This window comes from Ambystoma mexicanum, chromosome 3q, assembly GCF_040938575.1.
Source record: "Ambystoma mexicanum isolate Mex_15411 chromosome 3q, UKY_AmexF1_1, whole genome shotgun sequence".
NCBI classification, from domain to species: Eukaryota; Metazoa; Chordata; class Amphibia; order Caudata; family Ambystomatidae; genus Ambystoma; species Ambystoma mexicanum.
In genome coordinates, this window is record NC_090926.1 from 963,700,448 (window position 1) to 963,727,132 (window position 26,685).

The 26,685-nt window shown below is 43.9% G+C and overlaps 1 protein-coding gene across 2 annotated transcripts in view; it reads right to left on the bottom strand.

Moving 5' to 3' along the window:
* Nucleotides 1-20,655, bottom strand: part of SLC39A11 (solute carrier family 39 member 11) — a 2,648,929-nt gene extending 2,628,274 nt beyond the window's left edge. For both annotated transcript variants that reach the window (XM_069655098.1, XM_069655097.1), the window contains exon 1: nucleotides 20,569-20,655. The gene's annotated coding sequence lies outside the window, so the exon portion shown is untranslated. The remainder of the gene's footprint in view (nucleotides 1-20,568) is intronic.
* Between the last annotated feature and the right edge of the window lie 6,030 nt (nucleotides 20,656-26,685).

Sequence of the window (26,685 nt, forward strand, 5' to 3'; positions counted from 1 at the left end):
TGGCCCACCTAGCTTCGTTTGCTTGGCCCGTAGGAATATTCTTCTGCAAATGGAGAAAGGGAATTAACCACCCATGGAGTTGAGCGTAAATTCCCCCCCACCCCGCTGTTCTCCCCACAGATCACCTTTGATGTGCCCTCTTATAGTCTCACCTGATGGTTTGAAAAGATGAGCTCTCCATCCTGCATGGAGCGCAGGGGCACGTTGATAACCAGTTGCTTCACTGGCTCGAAGGAATTGGCGAGTTCCAGAACAATATTGACTCAAAAAAATATGTAGTTCGTAAGAGCTCACATGTCTGACTTTCACTCTTGTCCGATTCCTTGCAGTTTGCAGCTTGACCCCAGCGAAGAGTTCCTCGGGGTAGCTGACGAAGTTCAGCTAAGGATTTGGCTTATCCTACACAGTTCTATAAAATAAGGCCAGAATGTAAGCTGCTTGTTCCCTTATGCAGGTGTGGCGAGAAAATATGAAGTTCGGGGAATTATGCCTCCGGCGGTAAAATTAGGTAAGTCTATTGTGGTGAGAAGAGTTCCCCTTATTTGTCCCGTTGTCTCACCTTGTCGTCCTTTTGTTCCCCTTAGGGGCCGGGGTGCTGCGAGGATGCAATGGAGACTGCGCCGACCCGTGAAGAGGAATAGTACCCCCGGCGGTAAATCAGGTAAGTCTATGGGGGTAGTTACTATTGCCTCAGTTTATTTCCTTGGCTCACCTTTGCTGTTCTTGTGTTCCCCTTAGGTGCCAGAATGCGGCGGGAACGTGCAGAAGGATGCAGTGGTTCGTGAGGACGCTGCGAAGGCCGGTGAGTTCAGCGCGGCGCTGCAGCAGGCGAGGCTGCACGCGTAAATGCTCGAAGGTGCGGTGGATCCGGAATTCAGGTAAGGATCGAAGGTTTGCTCTTATTCTAACCTTTCTCCTTCTGTTCCTCCCTTTTTCTAGGAGCTGCAGACTCGAGGTGGGCGTGGCAGAAGACTGGATGCAGGCTTGCAGACACGGTGAGCGTTACGCTGCTGGATAAAGAATAACGCAAAGCGTGTGCTGCTCTTCGGACGTGGTTTAAATAGCCTCCAAAGTAGTCCCAGGTAAGTATTCTTCCCCAGCCCCACCAGAGTAAAAAAATAGTCCCTAGGTAAAATAGTCCCTTCCAAGCCTCATTTGGCTTGGAGCTCTGCAGCATGGTCTGCACCAGGTAAGCTTGCAGCATGGTCTGCATCAGGTTCTACTCTATGAGCCTGGCGCCAGGACGGACTCTCCATATGAGCCTGGCACCATAGGCACCAGGACCGCACCCAAACAGCCCCTAGCAGGGGCTTTTGGGCTTGCTCAAAATAACTTGATTCCTGCTTCCGGGGTTGCTGGACCTGGTCTGGTTCCCCAGGAGTAGGCATCATGACAATCAGTTCTTCAACCTGAGATACAAACTGGGTATGACAGTATTAGTCACACCAGATGCGGTCACTCGTGATCACGTTCCATTCTGAGTGATCCGAGTTAAGATGATTACCCTGTGGCCATCTCTCCATTATAGCTTCGCATCGAGTTAATTATATTTTTCGTACTAAACTACACCACGGCAATTCGTATTTTCTGCCAGACATTATAGCAGCACTTTTACGTCATCAGTTACTGATTTTTTGATTTTCGGTTTTTGATCCACTTTACATTGGATTACTTTGGACTTAATAAGTTATGTGGTTTTTCAATTTTAGGTACAGCATAACTAGTTAATCTGATATTAGGATTCTTCATTCCCTGCTCATTGAGTCAGTCATGACAACCGAGCACACCATTCTAAGAAGGCCGCCGTCTTATCCAGGCATCCAGCCGTACCCATGGCAACTATTTCCTAACATCTCGCTATCATTAACATCAAAAGGACGAAGCGCGCACACCCGCGGCGTCTTCGTTGACAGGCTTCAGTGGTTGCTAGGTAAGCACCATACGCGATATACAGCAGATCGCTTAGATCTCAAATAAGATCCCATTCATATTGCATTTTTCTATTTTTTTTTTGCAGCACCCAACTTGCGCTTGCTACCAACAGTGATAAGATTTCATAGTGCTGCCCTTAAACTTCTATTTTATGCAATGGACATCAACACAGGCCAGTGCACCAAGTTTGCCCCAGGAAGTGGCAACGCTTGCTTAGAACTATGCATTGAATACATAATTATCTCATTTAGCATTTCCTCCCTGACTTGAAACGTATGTATGAACTTGACTCACTTGATTCTTTGAAACCTCGCTTGCTTGCTTGCATACATGTCATGATATTGTTTATACATATTGCAACATGGCTAAATGTGATTATAAATTTTTGGGGGTGACTAAACACTGTTTATTGATTGCGACGGTGTAATATGTGATCATTAATTAATGTTTGGGGGTGGCTTCACACTGATTTACCAATTGTTCAACCCACGGTGTCCTTATGACATGTGTTTTCTAACAATGACTGATGAATTGATTGCAATGTGGAACCGATATCACATATTATGATGCACGTGTTTATTGTAAATATGTTGTACTTTGGTATACTGTGGGGCATTGATCCAAGCAGCAATTGGTTAAGATAGGATATTAACCAGGATGAGCTGGCCCTGAGCAAGGATACATATCTGAAATGCATAGGCCAACTAGAGCTTATGTGATGCATCTGCTAGACCAGTGACCCATAACTGTGTAGCACTAATGTGATAACGAATAAACTTCGAATTAAAAAAACTCAAAGAAATTGTTTGAAGAATGACTACTGACAAAGAATCAGTTAAACAATTATACCACTTTGTGGTAACTGGGTGTGTAGCCCACGCCGCTGGCTTCACGGCCTTGGTCCACATCTTTGCATGTGACTGAACCACCCAATATCCCCTTCACCCCCTTGCCCTTTTACAGCCTCTGAGAGTGAATAGGAGAAACAGCAGACTGGCCATGCATAGGGAAGCCAGCTCTCAGTCACCGACGTGTCTGGCACTGTGAATGGGGAAATGGCCAGAGTGACATTTACTCATTACAAGCAATTAACAACCAAGGGAGAGAGAGGAACAAGAGATAGGAGGCTCACAGAGTAAGATGTGTGATTAGCCACACTTTCCTTCTTCCCCCCATGGATTTCCAGTGATGTGGCAGTTCGTTGGTACTCCAACGACAGACTGATTTCCCTTCAAAATACACTGTAAAACTCTGGATCTTCTACTCTAGAGTCCGAGATCATACAGCCCGTGGAGTTGATGCTTTTCCACCTCTTTGGCAGATGGCTTTTATGGTTGCCTTTCCTCCTTTTGCGCCGTTCAGAGCAAGTCTATTGCATGTTATAAGTGAACCCACGTGAAAACGATAATACCAGATTTGGCCAGGTTGCCCTGTTCCCAGGTTGATGCAGATACTGGAAAATTCCTACCGCTCTACCCATGCACATAGGATTGAATTCCTCCAATACACAAGAGGGTAGCTCACCTCTACAAGCTTCGTTGGTTGGAAGGAGGGGTTGTTTAGGGATATAGCTTTAGCAATGTTACTCATCAGTCTTTGTGGATAGAATTGGAAGATGCTTCAACCTTCATATGATGTTTAATTAATTTCAGTATTACAATGTTTCCCTGACAGATTACGATATTTCAAGATGATGTGTTTTTACTAGGCCTTCTTGTAGTAGCAATTTTATTTGGCACCCATCAAAGCTTTGAAGATCATTGGGGGTACTGTCCTGGTTTCCTTATTAGGCATCACAATTAGCTCCATCACTTAGTAGCTTTGATCTCTATGACTCACCCTGCCTTCAAATAGGAACTTTTACTTGAGACTTTGGAATAGCCGCAAGGAGGTGCTCATCTACCTAGAGTGTGAGGCCTCCTTCCACAAATCCGATCGTCTACTAATAACATTTGGAAGGGCCAGACAGTGACCCCCAGTCATATGCTCCCACTCTAAGCAGATAGACTCCCCAGCAGTTGTCCAGGTCCATCGCTTAGGCACATGTCCGTCTGCTTCCCTTGATAGTAGGAGAAACACCAGGGTGTGGCTGCTTTTTGGACAGTAGCAAAAAGGTCAATGTTTACATTTTTCACAGAATGTCTACTTTGTTTTCTCACAACATTTTTCTTTCCCCATCATTTGCACAGATCTACGTTACAAAAGCTTTACCAATAGCTTGGTAAAGAAGGTTGAGTGACACTGTTCATAATATTTGATCAACTCCTGCATTAGCAGTAAAATTGAACTCTGACTCGAGTATGGCTCATAAAAACTCGACTAATTGTAGACAAAAGGAAACAGAGGCTTCACTTATAGTAGAATCGGAATTCATTCCTCAAAGAAGTGCTGGGGTAGGGAATCAGAAATGGAGGGATTGCATCAGGAGAAGTGAAATTCACTGGATTCCGAATTAGCGTCTTCATCTTTATCCTTCTCCTCTCGAGGTGGGGCAGTGGGGGTCATCCTTCTCTGGGAAAAGAACCCAAAATGAGTGTCAGCAATCATCAATGCCACTGGGCCAAATTCAGCACATCGTCATTGCAGCGTTGGCAGTAGCACTTAACCCGTTCACCAAACTTTTACCAGACAATGAACGAGACGATAAAGGACCAAGCAACCCTCCTGGCGATGATCCATACAAAACTAAATATATTTGGAGTCCTTTTCAGGGGATATTCAGGCCAGACCGGATAAATAAGGGGAACTAACAGCTGAATGTTAGGGCAGGCTTTTATGACCTGGCAAGAGGTGAGAAGGCGGATAAAACAACATTGGTGACGTCTATACTCGAAGCAATGAAAAGGTCTAGAGCCTTCCAAGAAAATGATTCACAGAATAAAGGAGAATTGAAGGAAGTTCAGTACACTCCAAAGGCCAACAAGGAGGAGCTTCTAAAATCTGTAACTCCAAGGACCAGCCTAAGGGTAATGGCTAGCATACCCAATGACAATCAGGAAGCGTGCCCAGTGATACAGCAGGAGTGGGTCCCTCTCTGCGAGCTGTGGAACTCTAGGATGGAGGAGAGGTTCAACCAACAGGTAGTTAACCAGCAGAACAATGAAAAAGTTGGAACTGATCAAAGAAATGGAGGGTAGGGGCCCCAGTACACCAAATTCCCAGTGGTAATAATGTAAGCACCAAGTCCTTTCCGATATTTGAAAAACCCAATAAACGAGACATGGGTCAAAAAATGTGGGTAAAATCAAAAAACAGCTTCAACTCCCAATTAAACCAAAATCAAATGGATCAATAGCTTTTGTTAAGAAATTTGCCGACCAAATGTCCCAAAAAAAAAAAAAAAAAAAAAAAAAAAACCATACTGCTGAAGGCCCAGAAGCCGAATAGGGTGAGCTTAAGAGAAAATGTGAAAGCAATAGCCCCTGTATTTACTGAACAGGAGAGTATTGCCTCTAATGAAGCAGCACACATGGACAAACCTCTTTTACAAGATCTGTCTATCTATTCAGATATGATAAATGATGAGGAGGATCTACTGAATCAAACATATATTTGGGAAGAGGAAAGGTCTGAGAAGCGATCTTCTCTCAACGACAAGGAAATCCCATGGTCACTTGTAAAATCCCAAAGAAATCAGGGAATCTTCAATGGCAATTCCAAACATTGGAAGAGAACAGACAAGCTCTAATGGTAAAAATCAATTCTGAAAGAAGGAATAATTCCGATAGAAACAGTGTAACTAATCCATCGCTTACAGCCTCTAGAGTGTCAGTTACCTTTCTGTGGTTGATCCCTTCAAGAGACGGTCTAATAGTAAATTGTGGAAACATTTTTTAAATTGCTACATTGCGTGCCAAATCTTACAAAACATCAAATCTGAGGACATAAACATGGTTCACTTTGTGAATGAAACTAGACTGGATTGGGCAGTTCTACATTTACACTCTGTATTAGTGAGAAATGCTCTCGTGGAAGCAACGGCTGATCTACCTCTTGGCTTTGAAATTACGGTTAAGGATTTCTATCAGGCAACGCACACCTTAGTCTCGGTCCAGAAAGCAGCCCGCAATTGAAATGCCTATGGTATAGATTAGATTCAATATTGAGATAATACACCACTCATATCACACACCCTTTTTAAAAACCCCGGGTCACAATGGACCATGAACCAGGCTGGTTGATGAAATATAATATTTATTTTAAAATTCAAAAGAAATCATACAATTTTGAATATGGGGCAGCAATCACCAATGGGGTGATAAGAACAATAGGAATGAAAGCAGTGCCCTTAGTTTAACCTTCTATTGACACAACTACAAAACATCAGGGAATAGGAGCACTTTTTGATTTTAGGTAAGACAGCACTTGAATTACAATTTCCCCCTGCAAGGTTCTCTCAACCCACACATAATCAATTCTAAGTGGATAAAAAGATTCAGCAGGTAAATCAGGAATGACATCTGGAAAACAGAATTAAAATCCGACGATGAATTAATGAATGAATGGGTCTGAAATGCTTGAAACAAAAACAATTCTTTACTGGAGCAACACTGGAAAGATACTAGCAATCACAAACAATGGATTGAGCAAAAGCATACAATTCGAAATTAAATGGAAGATTTAAAACAGTTTATAATCAAAATGACACATTGTAAAATTATCAAACTTTTGCAAATCCCGCCTGAATTTAGCAAAACGTTTTTTAATAAAAACAGGTGAAATATTGTAATGTGGTCGCTACCTGTTAAATTGAGTGAGTTATGCAAGATCTAGTGAGGTGCGTTTTTGAGAAAACGAAGTCGCGAAAAAGGAACAGAAATCAATTTTGACAAGGGCAGTTTTGCTCTACACTAGGGCATTCAGGCTAGGCTACCAGATTGAGATACAGTAAACCCTGGGGTTGACTCACGAGTTCAACCCTAGCACCTCCGCGCCTGCCCTGGCGTACCCAGTCCGATCACTCCAGATTAATAGCTCAGGAGTTTACAAGACAAAATTATTAAAGATGTTGGCGCTAGCACAAGGATTCAAATGCAGGGTTTCAAGAATTATTTTGACAATATTACAATTATGAGGATAAGGATAGGATGAATTAGAGATTGGGATGGAACAAAGCAAGGCACGGTTTACTATGGTTCCTATTGATACTCACAGTCCACTTTAGTTTGTATTTTGGACAGTCGGTCCTCGGTCGCCACACGGATCTGGTCTAACAAAGGACAGCCAGATAAAATCAGTAGATATGGAACAGCTGGGCATGGACTGGTTACCGGGCAGCACTTCTGGTTACTGGATAAGATAGGGCATCAGGAGAGCAGGATGGCAGCAGCATGCAGGGAGTGGCAAGCCAGGTTAATTCAGGATGCTTCCCAAAACAACACAACGTTTCCCTTGGTTATTGGGATTATTTTAGAATTGAAGTTTATTAGATTAGCAATGCTTGGCTTTGTGGTTGGGATCTGGAATTTAGATGGATAGTGCAAGATGAAGACAGGACCAGGACGCCAGCGCAGGAAATCAGGAATCAGCGTGTGCCTGTGTGATGTCCCATGTGACATCATCATAGTATATGACAGGGGCAGGCTTTACTACACACGCCTCTAACAATAGGATTGAGCAAGGTTAGTAATCTCTGCCTTGATCTCTGCTGCTTGGACTTCTAAGGGAATGATGTCAGGTTTATGAGGTGTGGTTTACAATGTCCAGAAACTCCCACATTTACTTTACTGAAAATCTGATTTTGCCAAAAACATACATTTATACACTTGCAATCGCTTGGCAAATTATAGCCACAGGTTACATATGATGTGCAGTACATATTAGTCCAAACCACCACTCTGTGCGACTTTGTTTCGCATTTGACACATTTTTGTAATTTTACACATTAAAAATGTGGCCTAAAATTCCACAATTTTATACACAAATGCGAATTGTCCCCAGGGATGTATGTACAACATCTTAGGTTTTCCACATTAATACTTTCCTGGAAATCCGTCATCTTTCGTAACTTCTGTTCCCCATGCAACAATGAGTTCTACCAAGTTTTAAAAGATGGCCCACAGAATTAGATTTAACACTGCACACTTTTACATTTCTACTAATTCTTGCTACAGAATTAAAAGTCTTTAAAGTTTCTTTATAACATAGTCTCTGGCACCAAAAGGCAGTCCCTTTGTTACTTGATCCTGCTCTTTTTTTTACTTCCTTCAACTGCAAGCAGCTGTCACTTCCTTCCAGGCAAGGGTGTTTCCAGTCTTAATTAAAGGTTTTATTGCCCTTTCACACTTGACAGGTGAGTGTCCCAGGACTGCTATTGTCCCAGCCTGGATCACAGACGAATGTCTGATGAGCATATGAACTTTCATTGTCCTATCCCATTCAAAGTTTTTCAAGCTGGCACTTTGCACCTACGTGTCCTATATTTAGGGTGCATCTCCCTTCCCTGGAGGAGTTTCATAGCTGGCAACTGGAACAACAGATTTTTCTGAGAGCTCGCAACTCCAGCCTATGTCTTTTAAACTGTTTAATTTCTTACTTTGGGTTTTGAATTACCTATGACAGAATATATCCTATGTGTGTATTGTCACCACTAACATAATTCAATTACATTGCTAAGTAAGCAGGCTTTCATTAACAATTGAGTTTTAAACAGGTCATTTTTTTCTCTTCAGTCAGCACAGCCAATTTTTCCACATGTGTTAAAAACCGCTATCATTTCTTTCTTTAATTCAGTTTGCAGCTCCTCAGATTGCCACTGTCTGAGCAGCTGTAGTCATTTTCCTTGCATCAGGGCTGTTATCTAAAGTATAGATAGATTTATCCTTGACCTGGCTCAGAGAGAAAAAAAGTCTCTTTTAACTGCTGCGCCTGGATACATTTTGTCAAGAAATAAACATGTGTTCCCGTGCGAGGGAAAAATGAAGTTGAAACACTTGTGTACAGGCGCGTTATAAATGCCACATCATTTCATACTCACAGTGGTTTCAAAATGACAGATGAAATTGGCATCAAAGCAGCATTTTCAAGGGGTGAAAACGGTTTCATTTTGAAGGGGATTTTGGCTTTTGCAGCAATGACAGGCTTTCCTTTTCACTTGATTCCATATATGTTTAAGAAGACACTGGCATATTTTTCAGTGTGTCCCCTTGTTCCATTTTGCCCAAAGTGTGTGAGGCAAGATGGTGCAGGCATTTTTCTGTTGTTGCTGCCAAAAGCAGTTTTGAGGGCCTGGTGCGCACGGGAGCCAGCGCAGCCAGGTTTCCGTTTCTTGCACAAAGCAGCTCAGTGATGTAAGGCAATGCCGTTGAGTGGGTCAATATATCCCACTTTACAGAGGCACCATATACAAAGTCAACTGAATTGAAGGCGGGGTTGGGGGGAAATCAAAGATTTATCCAAAATAAAGGTTCTCTGCAGAAACAATCTAACCAACAAGATCTATGGTCTAGTGACGGTCCAAAACCAGAGACTATTGATGGACCAACAGTTCCTGTACCCCCTGAGAGACTCTTCATCTATAAAAGAAACATTCAACTGTGGGAAAGGCCAAGATAGCAAGGTCATGGAGGAGCCGGGTAGAGGGGAGCAAAGGATAAAACAGGATTGGTCTTGGTTGGCTGGTACCTTAGCGTAAAATTGCAGAATGTAACATTCAGAGAATTAAGATATCTCGCCTCTATGGCTGAGGTCCTTTAACACTAGAGGATTTTTGCATCTTTTCAACAAAAGAAGAAAATACTTACCTGAATCCCCAGCGGGGGACGATGGCAGCCTCCAGTCGTCTGGAGGCTCGGAGCGGGGATTGCCCAGTTTCAAGCCTCCTCATTGGCTGTGGGGCTGCCATGTCCCCCGCCGGGAACAAAGGATAGGAATCCCGACCAGGTAAAGCCCCGGCGAGGGCCAATCAGAATGTTTGTTGCATTCCGATTGACCCTCACCGGGTACTAATAAGACTTACAAGCACATAATACTCAGTACTGCCTATAAATAGTAGTGCCTAGAAAGCCATTATAACCGGCATTTCCATTGATGGTATATAGAATATACAAGAGTATAGAAGTTGCAAATACATAAATCCACGTGATCTGTCACAGGGAATTACTGCCTGCAGGTTCTCTTCATGCTGCCAAGAGCCTTGAAATGCAGTATTCGGGACAATCCGTGAGCAATACTTGTTCGTATAGCTTGCATAATTCCCACTGAAAATGGTCTTTGAACAATCCAATGCTTTTACTGGTCTTTCAAAGCTCTGTGCCTAGCCATGCCTCACCGTTCCTAGAGAGAGAGTGTGTGAGAGTGAGAAAGAGTGTGAGAGTGTGAGAGAGAGTGTGAGAGAGAGAGAGAGTGTGAGAGAGAGAGAGAGTGTGAGAGAGAGAGAGAGTGTGAGAGAGAGAGAGAGTGTGAGAGAGAGAGTGTGTGTGAGAGAGAGAGTGTGAGAGAGAGAGTGTGAGAGAGAGAGTGTGAGAGAGTGTGAGAGAGAGAGTGTGAGAGAGAGAAGAGTGTGAGAGAGAGAAGAGTGTGAGAGAGAGAAGAGTGTGAGAGAGAGAAGAGTGTGAGAGAGAGAAGAGTGTGAGAGTGTGAGTAATAGTGAGAGTGAGTATCAACCACAGTGCTAACCGTTCCCCCTGCACACCCCTCAACCCCCCCAATAGACAATGTAAGGAGATAGGAGGTGAGAGCAGGTATTCAGGAATGGCATAATTCAAACAAAATAATAATCTCCCTTTTTCCCCAGCAAACACAACAGAAAACAGAATGGACTGTCAAGCTGTCTGAATGGCTTTTAAAGTTATCTTGAAAATGGATTGGGCAAAAACACTAAATATGGTTTAAATTGCTGAAATTGATGATTCTTATGGGAGCCACTTTGGATAGGTGCAAACAAACACGAGCAATGATTCAATGCCAAGAAACAATTTGAAATCTTAAAATTAAGTTCGGGAGAAATCATAAGCTGTTTTACACGTGTAAGTGTTTCCCTAAAAAGAAATTTGCAGCAAACTTTTCACTGCGCAATAATCGGATAATCACAATAACGGGACAACTGTATGGATTTGGGATGCGGGTTTAGATGCGATTTAAAGCTGTGGATGTTAGCTACAAGCAGAAGTTGACATATTGTTTCTAGCATGAAAACGGAGGAAGTTATGGACGTTTTAGTGGAGGTCGTTTTTTCGAGATAGGCACAAGAATGGGAAACAGGAATGCACTTTTAAAATGACAAAAAAGATTTCTTACACTAGTGGATAACTTTGAAAACAACGAATACCACACAGGAACACAGCCACTTGATCAGGGTGACTGACTGCAGTGGTTCAGCCTTCTTCAGATGAGAAAAAAAAAAATCAGCGCAGGGATAGTTTTAAACTAGCACAGGAGAAAGATAGGAGGGATTGGATAGAGAGTTCAGACAAATCAAAAATACTCCTAGCAAAAATCAGGTTCTGAAGACAAGATAGGATGGGTTTAAGATAGGAATTGGACTAAGCCAGTTACATATGCTAGTGACACAGTTCTATCTAAAGATAGTCACTAGATATGTTTCAAACGGAACCGTCAAGATTCTGGTCAGGGATTCTGGTCAGGACAGACTGCTGGACACATCGGATTTCAGCAGCGTCAAGGCGCTCTGGACACCGCACGGCACAGGACTGGATCTGAACTGTAATGCACTCTGGTCACAGCACGGCACGGGACTGGATCTGCCCTTTTTGGTTTGGATGATAATTATTTCAGCAGGCAAGCAGTACAGCGCAGCCCGGCTGTGTTTTAGTTCCCCTTAGGTTTGTAGGGTTGGTTCTGGTTCTGGAAATTGAGGCCTAGCTGAAATTGGTTCAGCTATGCAATGGGTACAGCTTTGCCAAGTTTCTGGAGTCTGGAGCAAGGAAGATGGAAAGTTCTGCAGCAGGGTGCTGTGCCAGCATTCGGCTAGCGGGTGAATCTGTGTGTTTTTCTGCCGTCTTCTGTCTCTATTCATCCTATGATGAAGGGGGTGTCTGTGCTGGTTTAGCCGAAGCTTGCCCCTTTGACAGGGATTGGTCAGAATCTCCTCTCTGCCTTGATAGGAGGAGAGTAAACATTGTGTCACCATTATGGTGTGGGTTTATGAGGCTTAGAGTCCACCCCTAGCCTCTTGAACACAAAATCTACTTTTGACACAATACATATTTACCCATATGCAACCTCTATAACAACCACATATATAGATTACATATTTTGTACAGCAGCTACTCCTCCAAACCCCGTAGCTGTGGGATCTTGTGTCTGCATTTCCCAGAATTTCGCACTTTTCATCAGGAACATAATGTCCCATTTATCAGAAAATTTCTACAAGTGTGCGCGTATAACGTGGGCATAAGTGTATACAGTTTCATACTTCTAGCAGAAATACATTTGGTGTAAAATCACATTTTCTACCATTTCCCTCCAAATTATGTCACACGATTTTGCCGCCTCTTGAAACGTGCAGCAAAAAATTAGATTTACAATTCTGTTATTTTTGACAATTTTAAGTGGCAAGTTATAGGCATTTAAACAAAATGTTCTTTGTGGATGTTTAGCCACAGATGGTTGTTTGTCTCCACCTCTTTTGGTCTCCCTTCAGTTCAGGAGCAATCTCCTCCCTGTTCTCTTGGCAGAGGCCATTTTACGACAGTCCTCACACTTATCCTTTCCTGCTTTGCAGCTGTTCATGGTTTCCTTCCCCACTGCAGACCAGGTTCTTCCCCCACCCTATAACAATCACTTAGGTGTGATTTCCTGGTGGAGGGAGGAGGCCTTGCCTCTGTGAGGAAAGCTGTTATTCCAGTTTGGTTGCTTTAGCCTCTGCACTGCCTCCAGCCCGACAACGCACTTAGGGGCTGTAACTGTTACCTCTACAGCCACCCACCTCCTTGCACTTACCCAGAGCCGCACTTCCCTGGCTGCACTCAGTCAGAGCATTGGTGCCCTGATTTCACTTCCCCTTCCCTCGCCTCAACACTTCCCCACTCTCCCTTCCCCCTGCACTTTTGCACTGTCGCACTTGCAGGATCTGAATGACACAAGGCACTTGCACGATCTGAATGACACAAGGCCTTGTAAGATCGTTTGTCTTGTCCTCCCTCTGTCTTACCCCCTGTCTTGTTGCACCTAGAAGCACTTGTGTAAAGGCGGATTACAAATGACATCACACCCCACGCTCGCTGCAAGGCCCCGCTGCCACACTACTCCCGCCCCTGCTTTGTCTTCACCGGCTTTCCTCCAGGCTGCCTTCCCATCCCAGTCTCAACCAGCTTCGCTCCATGCTGCCTCCCCAAAGAATTGGTGTACACCAGACCAAACATGATGCACCACAATCAAATACAAGATAACATAATAAGCCTGAACTATTTTCAATTGTTAACATTCATCCATCTGCCTTGCATATTCCACAAAGTCAAACCATCATTCCAACTAGAGAATTAATTCTATATTTCCAAGGTTACAATGTACAGACACCTTCCATTCCAATAGGGGAAACTAAGGATGTTTGACATCCTAGACATGCCTTTACTTTTAAAAAGAGATTACAAAGGAACAAGTCTATCTTTTACTAAATAACCTTAAACCCACCCACTCCAGCTCAGATGTCCTACTGGCTTTAGTAGCGCAATCCTACTTTATGGCCTTTCCCAAATGCATAACTCAATTTACCTGGCCTTTCGACAGGGAACCATTCCCGAGGGCCTAAAACCTCCCTTCACACTCCTTTCTAAAGGGATACCTCTCTGGACCAGTCTACCCTGGGTTGTTAAGATTCTTCAGAAAGTGGTGATGCAAGAATTTGGTGGATTTCATCAAGTCTGGACTCCTTTCAGTTGGGCTTCTCCCTGGTCTCCATTTGGGATTACCTATTGCATTACTCTGACCCCAATCAACTGTCTTGGTTGTTCATGTTAGATTTGTCCATCGCGTTTGACACAGTGCCCCATTCTGTCCTTTCGGCGTTACTTTCTAGTATAGTCAGAGACTCGGATCCCATTCCGAAATAGTTTTGCAGTTCTCTCTCCAGTAGGTAACAGGTGTAAAGATTGGCCCTTTCACATCAGCCCCCTCTTCAGTCACATGCCGGGCATCTCAGGGCTCCCCTCCTTTTACCACTTCTGCTTAATATTTAAGTTTTAACTTTGATAACCATTATCCACAATTATCACCCAGCACTGGAGAGGCAGCCAATCAAGGGGCATGGATTGTAGGCTGAATCTCCTGATGAAAGGCTGCATTCCAAGCTGCCCGATGTCTGTCTGCTTGAACCGCACGCCATCTTCCCCCCAGTCCCCCTCACCAACACCGACCCGCTGCTGCTTCTGGTTCATAGTGGCCCACCATGGAAATGGAAGAGAGGGTCCGTATAGAACCCCGCCTTCCAGATTCATGGTGGCCATCTTACTTAAGTATTTTCATTCAAAGAACGCAACACCTCGAGGCGTCCCGTTCATTGAATTAAAATACAATGCGCCCCAGGTTACTGAGAGCATTGGCCCTTTAACTCGCTTTGCTCGGGCGGATAACACCCGATCTGGAGACTTCATTATTATATTCAATGTATTCTTATGTGCATGACACTCAGTTGTTTTTTTAGGTCTCTGGCCATTAGGAGAGTTTCAGTCTTGCATCAAATAAAATAAACTATGGTGAGCCACAACAACTCCAACTCAATCCTTCCAAGACCACGAGTATGCTCTTGGGATACAAACACTTATTAAAGAATCCCCAAGACAATCTTTGCCACTCTCTGTTTTCGCTGCCAACAACCTCGTCGAATAAGGTCAAAAAGCGTTTTGGCACCCCAAATTGAGGTTAGTCAATCAAGTTACTCAATCCATAAAGTCTTTGTACTTTTGCTTTTGGATGCAGAGACGCATTCTTCTCTGCCTTCCAAACAGCCCATGCAGCGGTTGTTGGCCGTGGTAAATTCACGCTTACACTATGCCAATGGCTTGCAAGTGGGATTACTAAAGTATCTGTTGAGCCATCTTAAAATTACCCAAAAAGTAGCTATTCGACTTTTTCAACTTCCCAGTCTCCCTTTGATCTTCACTGCCAGACTATTTCTTCAAACTGTATGCCAATACACCAACGTAAAATCTTTAAGAGACTTTATCTAATTTTTTTATTGTATTCCTGGTCTGGCACCATAGTACCTCATTCAGAAAATACAACCTTACCAGCCGACGCTCCCTCTTCACTCTAGACATTTACTGAATATACGTTCCTCCCATTCTGCAACCATAGGTGATAGACGCCCTCTTCAGCTCTGTCTGTGGAACAATCTTCCGCTTTCCCTTTGTTCCCTAGCTATCCTTGTTATTGTTTGGAAAACTATGAAAACGTATTTCTTTTTATAATTCATATTTTGTTCTTCAGTTACAAATACTCACAGTTAGCCCTTCTTTGTATTACGTGTCAGCTGCGTTCAGATACAGTTTCTTCTGCCCGTAATGTGCACTATAAATTTAACAACAATCAATCGATCCATCCCAACGGAATATTTGGAGTGACTGCTGGCTAGATAAGGCACAATTTCTTTTTTTTAAATTATTATTATTTGTCTTATATTGAACAAAATAACATTACAACAATTCATTTATATATCAAAACAGAAATAAAAATGTAGCAACAACAGCATTATCTTCAAACAATACATAAAAGCCCCCATTATTCCTTTAGTTTCACCAACTTCAATTCATTTAGTAATCTTAGTAGTTCCAACGACAGAAAAGTTTCCTTCCCTCTGTCAATCTCACCTAGAACTCTTCTGTATTAAGACTTCTTCCTGATATACAAATTGTGCAAAATATTTTTGCCTAAATGATTGGGTAGAACTGCAAGTCATGAGTAAGTGTAAATTATTGCGGTGTTCCCTCCCCACAGAGATCACAGTAACCATCCTGAGGGTCCAACTTCCGCCAAATGGTCTGTTTCAATTAAATTTAGAAGGAGCCTCAAAAGTTCTGTTCTCCATGTGGGTCAGGAAATCTTCTTAGATATGGCCAGACAAACCCTCTCTATTTTTCATTAATCGGCAGGGTCTTACACAATTTAATTTCTATGAAGCTGGCCCTTGTCAGAATCCAGTCTTTATGCAGCAGAGCTTGTTTTACTTTATCTGGATTCTCCATAAGAATAATTTCTGATTGCTCACATTTCAGCAGAGTCTCACATACATCAATTTTCAAATCTATCAAGTAATCACAGTTACCCTGATTCAGGTGGTCTCTTAAGTTCTTGTACAGTGAATTCTCTCCTGATAGCACCAGTTGTCTATAAAACGAGAGAAGCTTCCAATCCAAATCTACACGTAAAGATTTTAATCCCAGGTTGCATCGTAATCAGACCATTGAAATGGACCCCAAGAGACATACCACATTCTTCCACAGGAGCCCCTCCATACGTACCCAATTCACTCTAAGTGCCAAACGATTGGACTCCATACTATATAAAATTATCAGGATACATTTTCCCCTTTTGGAATTTAATAAGAGGTAATATTGAGAATCTACAGTATTTGTGCTTGATCAATTTCATGTGTCTCATTAGTTGAGATACCTTGGTTTCCAATTATTCTTCCAACCTTTTTAGTGAAGGGCGTGATCTTGGATGGAAGCTCAGATGTTTCAGCTCTTTTGCCAGTGGGTGAATCAGGCTACCCAACCTCCAGGTACATTTTGGAATCTTTATTAATGGGCTACAGAAGATTGTAATAGTCGTTTAATCTGGATAGACTAGTAAGGCATTTGTCTTAGCATATTTCTCGAAAGCCATGATCATTCTTTCTAGGACTACCGTAGTATAGACTAACAAGACCATATCATCCACGTAGGCCATCCAATTGATGTTACATGATCCTATTTTGGGACTGGGCTAGGGCAGGAGCTGATAGGGATGCCCCAATGTCTGCGAGGTACACATTAAAGAGGCATGCCGCTACCACGCAACCCTGCCTCACACCCCTTTCAATTGGAATCTCAGTGGATAGGTTTCCTTGCATGTCGAGCCCAACTTGTATGCTCGTATTTTCATAAAGATATATAATTATTGCCAGCAGACTCTTTGGTAATCCCCATCTTTTACATTTTTCCAAAGCCTTCCTCTATCAATGGTGTTGAACGCTTTGGATAGATCTATCCATGATGCATAGATCAGCAACTATGGTTATTACAGCCCCATTTAATGTGGTTGGTGAGCCTTTTCTGTTTCAATAGTATACTGTTCGTTTCCGCCCATTGCTCCAGTACCAGCCCAGCAAATATCTTGCCGTCCACATCCAAAAGGGCGATAATTTAATGGATCAGAGCTAATGCCCCTTTTATAGATGGGGACAACAACTGCCTTGCTCCAGGAATCTGGGTATCTGTTTTTTTTAAATAATTCAGAAAGAATTTTTGCTCAAATGTCTATATCTTTCTTTAAAATCCAATTTGTCAACCCATTCAGTCCTGCTGCTCGCCTTATGACTTTCAATAGAATCTTCATCAAAATGCCATTTCCAACGGGTACCTTCTGATTCCTTTGGGCATTTTTTTAAATGGCTTACCACCTCCCTCCCTAAAGTATTTTACCCAGAAAATCCTCTGCAACCCTATCTAACTGCAAAGAACTCTGTATTGAGTCTTGTTGGTTTACCATGGACCAGAACCTTCTTGCATTTCCTAGTTTAATCGCTTTTAGCATCATCTGTCCATCTCGTAGGGTCTGTTCAGCCCAGCGATTTCGAGATCAGCTTCTATATACATTTAGTTATTTCTGTTTCATCTCAAAGAAAATCGTATTTGCCAAGTCTTGCTGTTGGATATCGCTTATTACCTTTCTCAGTCTTCTTTTCCGCATTTTTGTCTCCTCGTAAAATTTAGGTCTATGTTTCATCAGCTTAATGCCCGACATAGTTCTTCGTGTATCCAAGTCCCATACAAACTTAACAAAACTTCCTGGGGAGAAAAGAACTTCCCAAATGGTTCTGGCTTCAGAGCATATTTCTTCCAATTTTGAGTTCTCAGTCAAACCTTCCAGTGTACATTTTATAGTTTGATTACCTTTTGTGTTTGTTACTATTTTCTGTGTGTAATTACACTTTTCTTTTGTTGACTTATTGTGAAAGAAACTTGTAGTGGACGGTGATCGTTGGTACTTAACTCACAACATTGAAAGAGATTCATGGAAACTGTCACATAGGGCAATAAGACCCAATGCAGCTGAGACCACTGCTACTCAGGACCTCCTCAACATAGAACTTTGCAAGTGCTCGCAAAGACCTTCCTAGCTGGGAAGTAAAGAAGAAGAGACTTGCCATGCCTCTGGAGAGTCTGGACGAGGTCCCTCCAGCATCCAGAAGTCAAGCACCAGCTCTGTACCATGTTTTCCAGCTTTTCGAGTAGCTGGACCGCTTCAAGACACTTTGAGCAGCTGTAAGCACCTGGAACTGCCTTTGACAATCACTGCTTTTTAGGTCTGATGTCGAGCTGTTGACGCGACCTATCACCTGCAATGCACCAGCATTTCAAGCTGTTCTCGTTGGAAAAAAACACAACCCTTTGAAGTTGACTCAAGCCATTGCCAACTGGTTCCTACACCCGAATTTGAGCCTATCACTGCTACAGAACTGCACCGGATCACTGTACCATCTTGGCACTTGTAATCCAGAGGAATCCCAGACTCAAATGTTTTCACCCATTTCAAGTGCCTAGAAGTCCAGCTTGTTGCTGCTGAGCAACAAAGACAAGCATTCAAAAGGTATTTGAAGTGGTCATGACCACCAGATCCGCCTTAAAGGGCCGCAATAACTTGTAAGACCCCACTTTCTACCTTTTTAAAGACATCTTCAATAAACTTGGCGAGTACTGCTGTACGTATAGCCCCGTCATCAAACCCAGAATATCCCCTTTAATCCAAAGTCTACATTCTTCGAGTTTTCCTTAAACGGGTGGGACATTAATGCTTTTTATAAGTTGTCTGCATTTTCTAGTTCAATTAAGCCATCCTATTTTCATGAAACTTTGGTTAGACATTATTTTATTTTGGAACTCCAGAACTATTGTTGTTTGCTTTCCTTTTGTGTCCTTCCTGAAGAGTATGGCCTGTCCTCAGCCATACTACCTTTAAGAGGTGAAGGAGTTATACCTGTGGGGCTGCGCCCGTTTCATCTTTAGGATTGTGAGCACTGCTGGTTTAGTATTAGAGTGGGGCCAAATAAGAGCTTTAACCACTACTCATCCCTGTACACCTGCAGAGCAGTACTCATTTTGTTAAGCAGTCAACTAAATCTGCAGACTTAACATGGTTCAAAGGAGCCTGCTTAGTAAAACATCCTGATAGAAGGTGGACATGGAAGAACTTAATCATAAATAAATCAATAGGCGATGGTGTTAAAAACCCAGCAATCAGATTCACCCTTCTCAGGTTGCAGAAAAGGGTGGAATTCACACTCCAACAGATACCTCCAAAAAGGAAAAGGGTGCTGCTAGAGGCTGGACGTGGTGCGGAACGGAGCTGGAGAAGCTTGACCAATAGTAAACTTGTGAAGGTGATCCAGCTACTTTCTGTCTGGGGATGGGGTGTCTGGAAGACAGGACATAATGAATTCTGGAACCGGCGTATCTAGGGTATGATCCCAAAACTGTAGTGCTCTAAACTGAAACCCCAGGTTCTAATCGTCCACCGCTTGCTTCACTTCCTGCCTAAGCTTGGTGAAGAACCATTTGTGTCCTAAAAACGGAGGCTTTTGAGCAGTCTCGATATTAACTACACATACGATACGGGACGGATGAGTGCGCCATCATTTAAACAAGAGGCAGAACGTGCACTATACAAGACTACATTACATGCGTATGTAACACATTTAAATACCTCTATCATGTTTAATTGTTCTTTATGTATTGCAGGGAGTTAATATACTACGGGAATGGCTCTAAACAACAGAACGTGTTACAGAGAACACTATTGCAGCAGGTGCATCTCAAACATGAGGTACATGGAAAGTGTAGTGCGTGAAGTCCAGTTAACAGCAGAGCACAGAAACCAGGATGATATGGGAAGGACCGTTTGTGTTTTGTGCGCAGGGAGATCGATATATTCAAAAGCCAAGGCATTTAAGTGTTCACGCTAATCCACCTGTTTCTCCAAGTTCAGTATTGGGGACTATAGCTTGCTATCATATCCCTTACCTAACAATAGCTACCCTGCTGTCAAATGTCTAACTTTCCGTCTGCATCTTGAACCTATTCTCAGCCTCCACCCCTGCGATCAACCGTATTCCTTCCTGTAGGCTGCTAGCCCCCTACTGCCCATTCCCCCCTGCTGCCAGCTCCTTTCAGCATCTCTATCTGGCTGGCGTATTCCCTCAGCCTCCCCCACCCTCAAGGCCCCTTCAGCGAGTCCCCCCCCCTGTTCTAACACTTGCACCCTACTCTCCGCGACCCCATTGCCCTTCTCCCCACTGTCAGCCCTCCGAACCCCTTATTAGACTCTTGTATCCTCAACCTGCACTATCCTCACAGACTCCTCGGTCAGTCACACTTCCTCTGCCCTCCCACCTTCACTGAAGTCAAAAAAACCCTCGCATTGTCAGCTCAAGCACCCCCTAATTAGCCCCTATCGCATGTCAGCCTTCCCCCCCCTTACCTGCTGCGACCCACACTCTCCCTCCTTCGCCTCAAGATCCTGCATCCACTTCCTGGTTATTGCCGTACACGTGTCTCTCAAACACCGGTTGACCCGCCCACTGCCGCCTCGATTGGTCAGAAGGTCTAATTCCCTCCTCTTTTCCATTCAGCGCTGCCTGATTCTCACGCCTTCTCGCTTTTCATTGAGTAGTCCTGGCGGGCATCAGAGCGAAGGGAACTAGCGGTGTTTTGTGTTTGTTGGCTTCAGCAACCTCAGTCGAGTGAGCCGGGCGGGTGACTCTGCTCACAGAACAGTTAGGACCCAAGCAGTTTAATTCCGAGGTAGCCCACACTTACGCTCCATGCGTTTGTGCAGGTGTAAATTGCACAACACTTTATCTGACGAGTTGTAAACATGTACATGTATTATCGCTATCCCGATTTTGGACGCGAAGTTATTCAATCAAACATAAGTACATTCATTTGATATTATGCCGCATAATTATCGAAAGTATTTTGCAAGACTGGTTTAGATTACAAGTCTACAGAAAATGCAGAAATAAGACGTTATTAACTCAGACACATTGGGGGACATTACGAATTTGCCAAGTAAAATGCTGGTAACACTGTCACACCAGTAGTACCATCTCTGGCAGGGCGACTGCCGGAAATACCAGCGCATCAAATGTCCTGGGTCGCGCGCACACGCCTGCCGGTAATGGTAACTGACGGTATTACCGGCATCAGCATCAATCTTCCGGTATTACTGGCATAAATATGCCATTAATACTGATGCCGGCACCCAAACTGCAGGAATTACCGGCTCCAAAATTAGCATCACCACTGGAACAGGCAGCTCGGTGGTGACCATCTTTAAAACCCAATCCACTTTGAATCTCCCATTTTGGCTGCTATCCACGGTGACTGAAGCCAGGAAACATGTCTGGGAGCAAAAATGCACAAATCACTGACACCCACCTGCGGAAATCAAGGTTCTCAGAGGCGGAGCTGACTGCACTGGTCGACACTGTGGCACAGTATGCAGAGACACTCTTTGGGTCTGGCCACAGAAGGACCAGCCAGAAGAACAAGACATCCATATGGAAGAAAGTGACAGAAAGGGTCACGGCCATGGGGACTGTCCCCCGCATGCATAGGGATTGCCATAATGGGTACGATGACCTGCGCCTGGGATCCACAACCTCATCTCGACACACAGGAAGAAATCTGCTGCCACAGGAGTAGGAATGGTGGCACCTGTCACCCTCATGCCCTCTCCCACCCAAGTGTGTCAGAATGTGGACATGTATGGAGTCAGGACAGTAGAGGCAGCAGCTTGGACCCAAGGTGATGGCGGTAAGTACAATAAACCCCATGTAAATGCAAATGTTAAGTTAAATACATGCATCCCCATGTATAAAAACACCTAATGGAAGGGAACATGTCCAACACGTGTCAGTCACAGCAGAAGGCCATATCACACACACATGTCAGGGGATGCGGGTAGATGCACCCATGCACAAGCACTGTTGCCAAAATGATGTATCACTGTACCCATGATGAGCACCCATGTGTGCCAAGGAAAAACAGGACAGGAACCATAGGCCCACCCAGAAACAACAACAAGCCACCTTGGCAGACCAACAATCAATGTGCACCCCCACCACCCACATGTAGACACACACATTTGGAGTCAACAGACCAAAGAAGTTGCCTGACAAGAGCAGGACACGCACAGTGTAGCATGAGTGTAATGCAAGCCTGCACACATGACTCCCAGAAGACTCACAGCATGCCCATCTCTCCCCAACAGGTACACAGGTCTCTGACATCAACGTGCCTTAACCATCATCATCAGGCCCAGAAGCTGCAGGCCGACCTGCGAAGGCCACACCATTCACCAACAGCCCCATTCAGCAGGGCAGGGCTACTGGTCCGGTTCAGCCACCATCATCCCCACTACCTCTAGCTGTGTCAGCCCCACCACCTCCAGCTGCGTCGGTTCCGCAACCATCACCCCAGCCCATATCACCATCACCCCCACCACCATCGACATCGCCATCATCGCCACCATCGCCACATGCCGCTGGACGTGGCACATCAGCAGCAGTGCATGTGGCTGCCACCATCACCACTCCTGTGGTTAGTGGCCCCATTGTCCTTCCTGTGCCCTCCACACCACCACAGGTACAGCAGCCACCAGGCGATCGTGGCAGGCTCATCACTGACGGGGAAGAGGAGGTGGATGACACCAGATGGACAGTTACAGCCAGGCTGGGTTTTTAAGACTTGGCAGTATTGTGGAAAGGAGATGCTATCTTTTTAAGTGCATGCCAGCTTGTTATTTATTGTACACGGAAATCCTGTCATCTGTTCACAGCTGAGTAATAAACCTTGAGTGAAGAGGCATAGTTGACCGATACTTTATGGGTTTCGATTGTTTTCTCAGGTTATTTCCCGAGATCATGCATGTTGAATTGGTAGTCGTTTAGATTAGAGTGTCCCAAGGACCCCAGCAAGTCTGAATGGGTGAGATAGTTATCACCAGTTCAAAGGAAACTTAGTTATTCTCCCCCTTTCCATATGGGTTTAATTGTCCTTGCAAACCATGTGCAATCACGTCTGGGGTTAGAAGGTCCCAGGCCAGCTGAAACTTGTAATGATTATGTTTGTGGTTAAATGTGTAACTTTTTGATGATGTCATAACCTACCACAGACATATCCCCAAAAGGAGTGTGCTGTAATTATGAGCTGATTATGGTAATTATATAATTGGGACCAATGAGAATGTGGGAATTAGAGAAGATTGGATTTCTTTTGTATAGGTTTGACCAATTATATGTGGGGAGATGATTTGTAATAAAATGTATGGAAGTGTTTTAACTGTTGTAAAATATATATAATATGAAGTGTTTGTGTGGTTCCCGGAGACCTGGGTCAGTTTGACTCTACAGCGTCATGTAGCTCCTCTTGGCTGATTGTACAATAAACTAGCTTTACAGACAAACATGCACTTGCTTCTTAAGTGGTGGGCCTATATTTTGGGATAAGGTCATTAAAGGTCCATCCACACATTTGGTGAGCCAGACAAGAGCCCAGGCTGTTCCGAGACGTTGGGGGTCTCCTGTCCGCACATCTCGGCTGCAGCACTTCTTTGGGGGGACCAGTCTTTCGTACAAAAAAAAAGAAAAAATCCACAGGCGCCATATTGGTTAAAGGCCTGTCTGTTCGCTGGAGGTGTGATACCATGGTCCAGCTTTGCTTGGCGAATTGAAGGAGCACCACTTCGGAGCGCCTCTGTCATGTACACGTTTTAGGTATGCAGATAGCCATTAACCTGGCTAGATGGCAGTTCCTTGATGACAGGAAAACCCCCCCTGAGAACTTTACTGACCTCCGCCTGGATAGAACAGGGAACGGAGGGAAGCAAAATCCCCAGGGAAACCCTCTGGGGTAGAAAACCCTGTGTGGGATTTGAGAGCGTAGGTCAGCGGTTGATCTTCGATCTTTGGAAAGCAGGACCGGGATTTTCAGGGCTTGACACCTTCAGGTGGAGATATCCTCATGAAGTCTATCAGAGGGGTGAGTATAAATACAAAAGTGAGAGCCAAGATGAATAGAGTAGAGGTATCTGCCTGCACCTGTTTTATGAGAGGTGAGTGTATCTGGATGAATTCTTGGATCCTTGATGCTTTCTGTGGTTCAAGAGAGAGATAGAATAAGGAAGTTGCTCTCTAACTAGCGAGAAAGACTCCGTACTGTTTCCTTGTGGCCTACGTGGATGGAGGGCGCTGCCGATTGACATGAATCCTGCAGTTTGCGATCGTGAAACTTGAGGTAGTGAGATTCCTGATGTTACGAGACTCGGCTTGCAGGTAAGCTGTGTGAGATTAGTATGGAAATGACTACCGGATAGAATCTCTAATGCTTCAGCAACAAAAGTACACGTGCGAGTTGCTACCATTGTTCAATGGATATTTGGAACAAGAGAATGGGTTTGTCGCGCATATACTTCTGATGGGGGCGAGAATGGAACGCTGTTCGAAGCAGGCTGTGTCAGAGGATGGATGTGAACGGCGGACATAACCGCGAGAGAAACAGATCTGCGAAGGACAGAAAGAGTGAGCGGGTAAAGCAATAAGCAGCTGTAAAACAGTATTCCCTAGTTGGCGTACTTTCGAAGCCTCATACTCAGGAGTAGCGACGCACTGGGGCTCAGGGTCAGACTGCATATATTCCGTCAAGTGATAGCGCAGAGGCGGAGTCATAGCACAAACAGGAACAGCCAGTTGAGTACAAAAGGACTGGGGCTTCCAGACGGCCATGTTGAAATGGGCGAATGCCACCATATATCAGAGTCTACCATGGCGCCACCAAGACCAGCGCCCATAGTGAGATGCAACAGCTTCAGGCTCACATGAGTGCACTTTTGGCGGGTAAAACAAGAGGATAGTAGGGGATAAAAGGTTTTTTAATTTTTTTATTTAACGGGTTTGGTAAGGGTACAATTGGAGTGTGTGTGGAGATTAGACAAGGTTAAAGGGACTGAAAGCATGAATGTTTTGAAGAAGTGAGTGAACTGTTTTATGTTGTCAGTCCTTTCAATATATTTTTACCTAGTCTGTTGTTTTAGAGGTTTGAGGTGGCATCCCCACCAGCACGTCCTTTGTGAGGTTTGTCCCAATACCCTTCAGTTTGCTTGTCTGGTTGGCTGGAGCCCTCATCTAGGGGTGAGGTGGCATCTAATGGTAAATCCATCCATAGATAACATTTTGAAGTATACCCTTGGCACCCTTCATTTTGTATTGACTGTGCGGACAGAGCCCTCACCTGGCTTTTCTTGGTTAGTCAAAGTAGTGAAGGCAATCTTCCGGTAGTCAGGGAAAGATGGTATTGTAGTTGAGAATACCGTACTAGCAATGAAGAGAGTGAGATTAGTGGTGTTATAGTGGAAAACATTGCGCTCCTTCTATGCTCGAGTGAAGTGATATCTCAGAGATAATGGCCGGCGTGTATTGTTTGGATAAAGATGCTGTCTTCTGTGTAAGAGTGAGAAGTGTAACTAAAGTAAATAGCTAAGCGAGATGATTGCGGTGAAAGTGCGCAAGGTGAATGATTGTGGGGGGAGACTAAGAAATCAGGAAGGGGAAAAAAGAGGGTGCCTTTGGTTGAAATTGTGTGCTGCGGGTTCGGCTCCAGTGTTTTAAGTCATTTATTTTAGAGTGAAATTCTTTCAGTTAGATTAGGTTGTAGTATGGAGACTGTGAATCATTTGTGTCTGGTACTTTCTGGCTATAAGGTAAAGATTTTAATGTAACATTGGTAATGGCTGTGGGAAACTAAGGGGAAAATGCTCAGTTCTTAGCCCGCTGAAGCAACCTATGATAAGGGAATATTTGAAATCATGTATACTTTCTTAGTCACTGGGCATAAGGGTTCGAAATTAGAGAATCGTTTAAATATCTTGGAGCTCTGGTGGGTGTATGAGAAGGGTGGGAAGGCCCATAATGCGAAAGTCTCAGAGGAAGGGCTGAAAAAAAAGAGGGTGCAGGAATACTTTCTGCACTGCCCCCATATGGGTGATATGGTTCCATGTGATAATAACGAATGAAATAACAAAAACTTTTAAAACTAATTATAAATCACAAAAAAATCCTTAGCTTTATTACTCCACCCCAAGCCCCACCCGTTTTAATCCCCTACTCCACCCCCATATATACTTTAAACAAAACATTCGACATTCTGTTGTTATTCATAATTAGTTAAAAAAGTTATTTGTTATTTTCATTTCGTTATAATCACTGTATACCGGGTGATATACTTTATCGCCTGCCTCAATTTTTCCAGTGGCCACTCCAGTGGTTGCAAGATGGACACAGGTAACGCCTCCATCAGCTACGATTCCTAGAAAATTGGATTTTGAGGAAATTGTATGGGTAACTTCTTCAATGGTTAAAGCTGTGGAAAGATTGAGAACGGGAGGCGGAAGTGGAATAACTCCCGACTGTTAGGTTAGCAGAGAGATCAAGGGTGGAGGAGCGAGAGAGAGTGAGACCAGGCAACCGGAAGACTAGATGAAGAGCTCGGAATAGGCGACAAAATGGAGACTGTTCCTTTTTCCACTATGTTAGAAGAT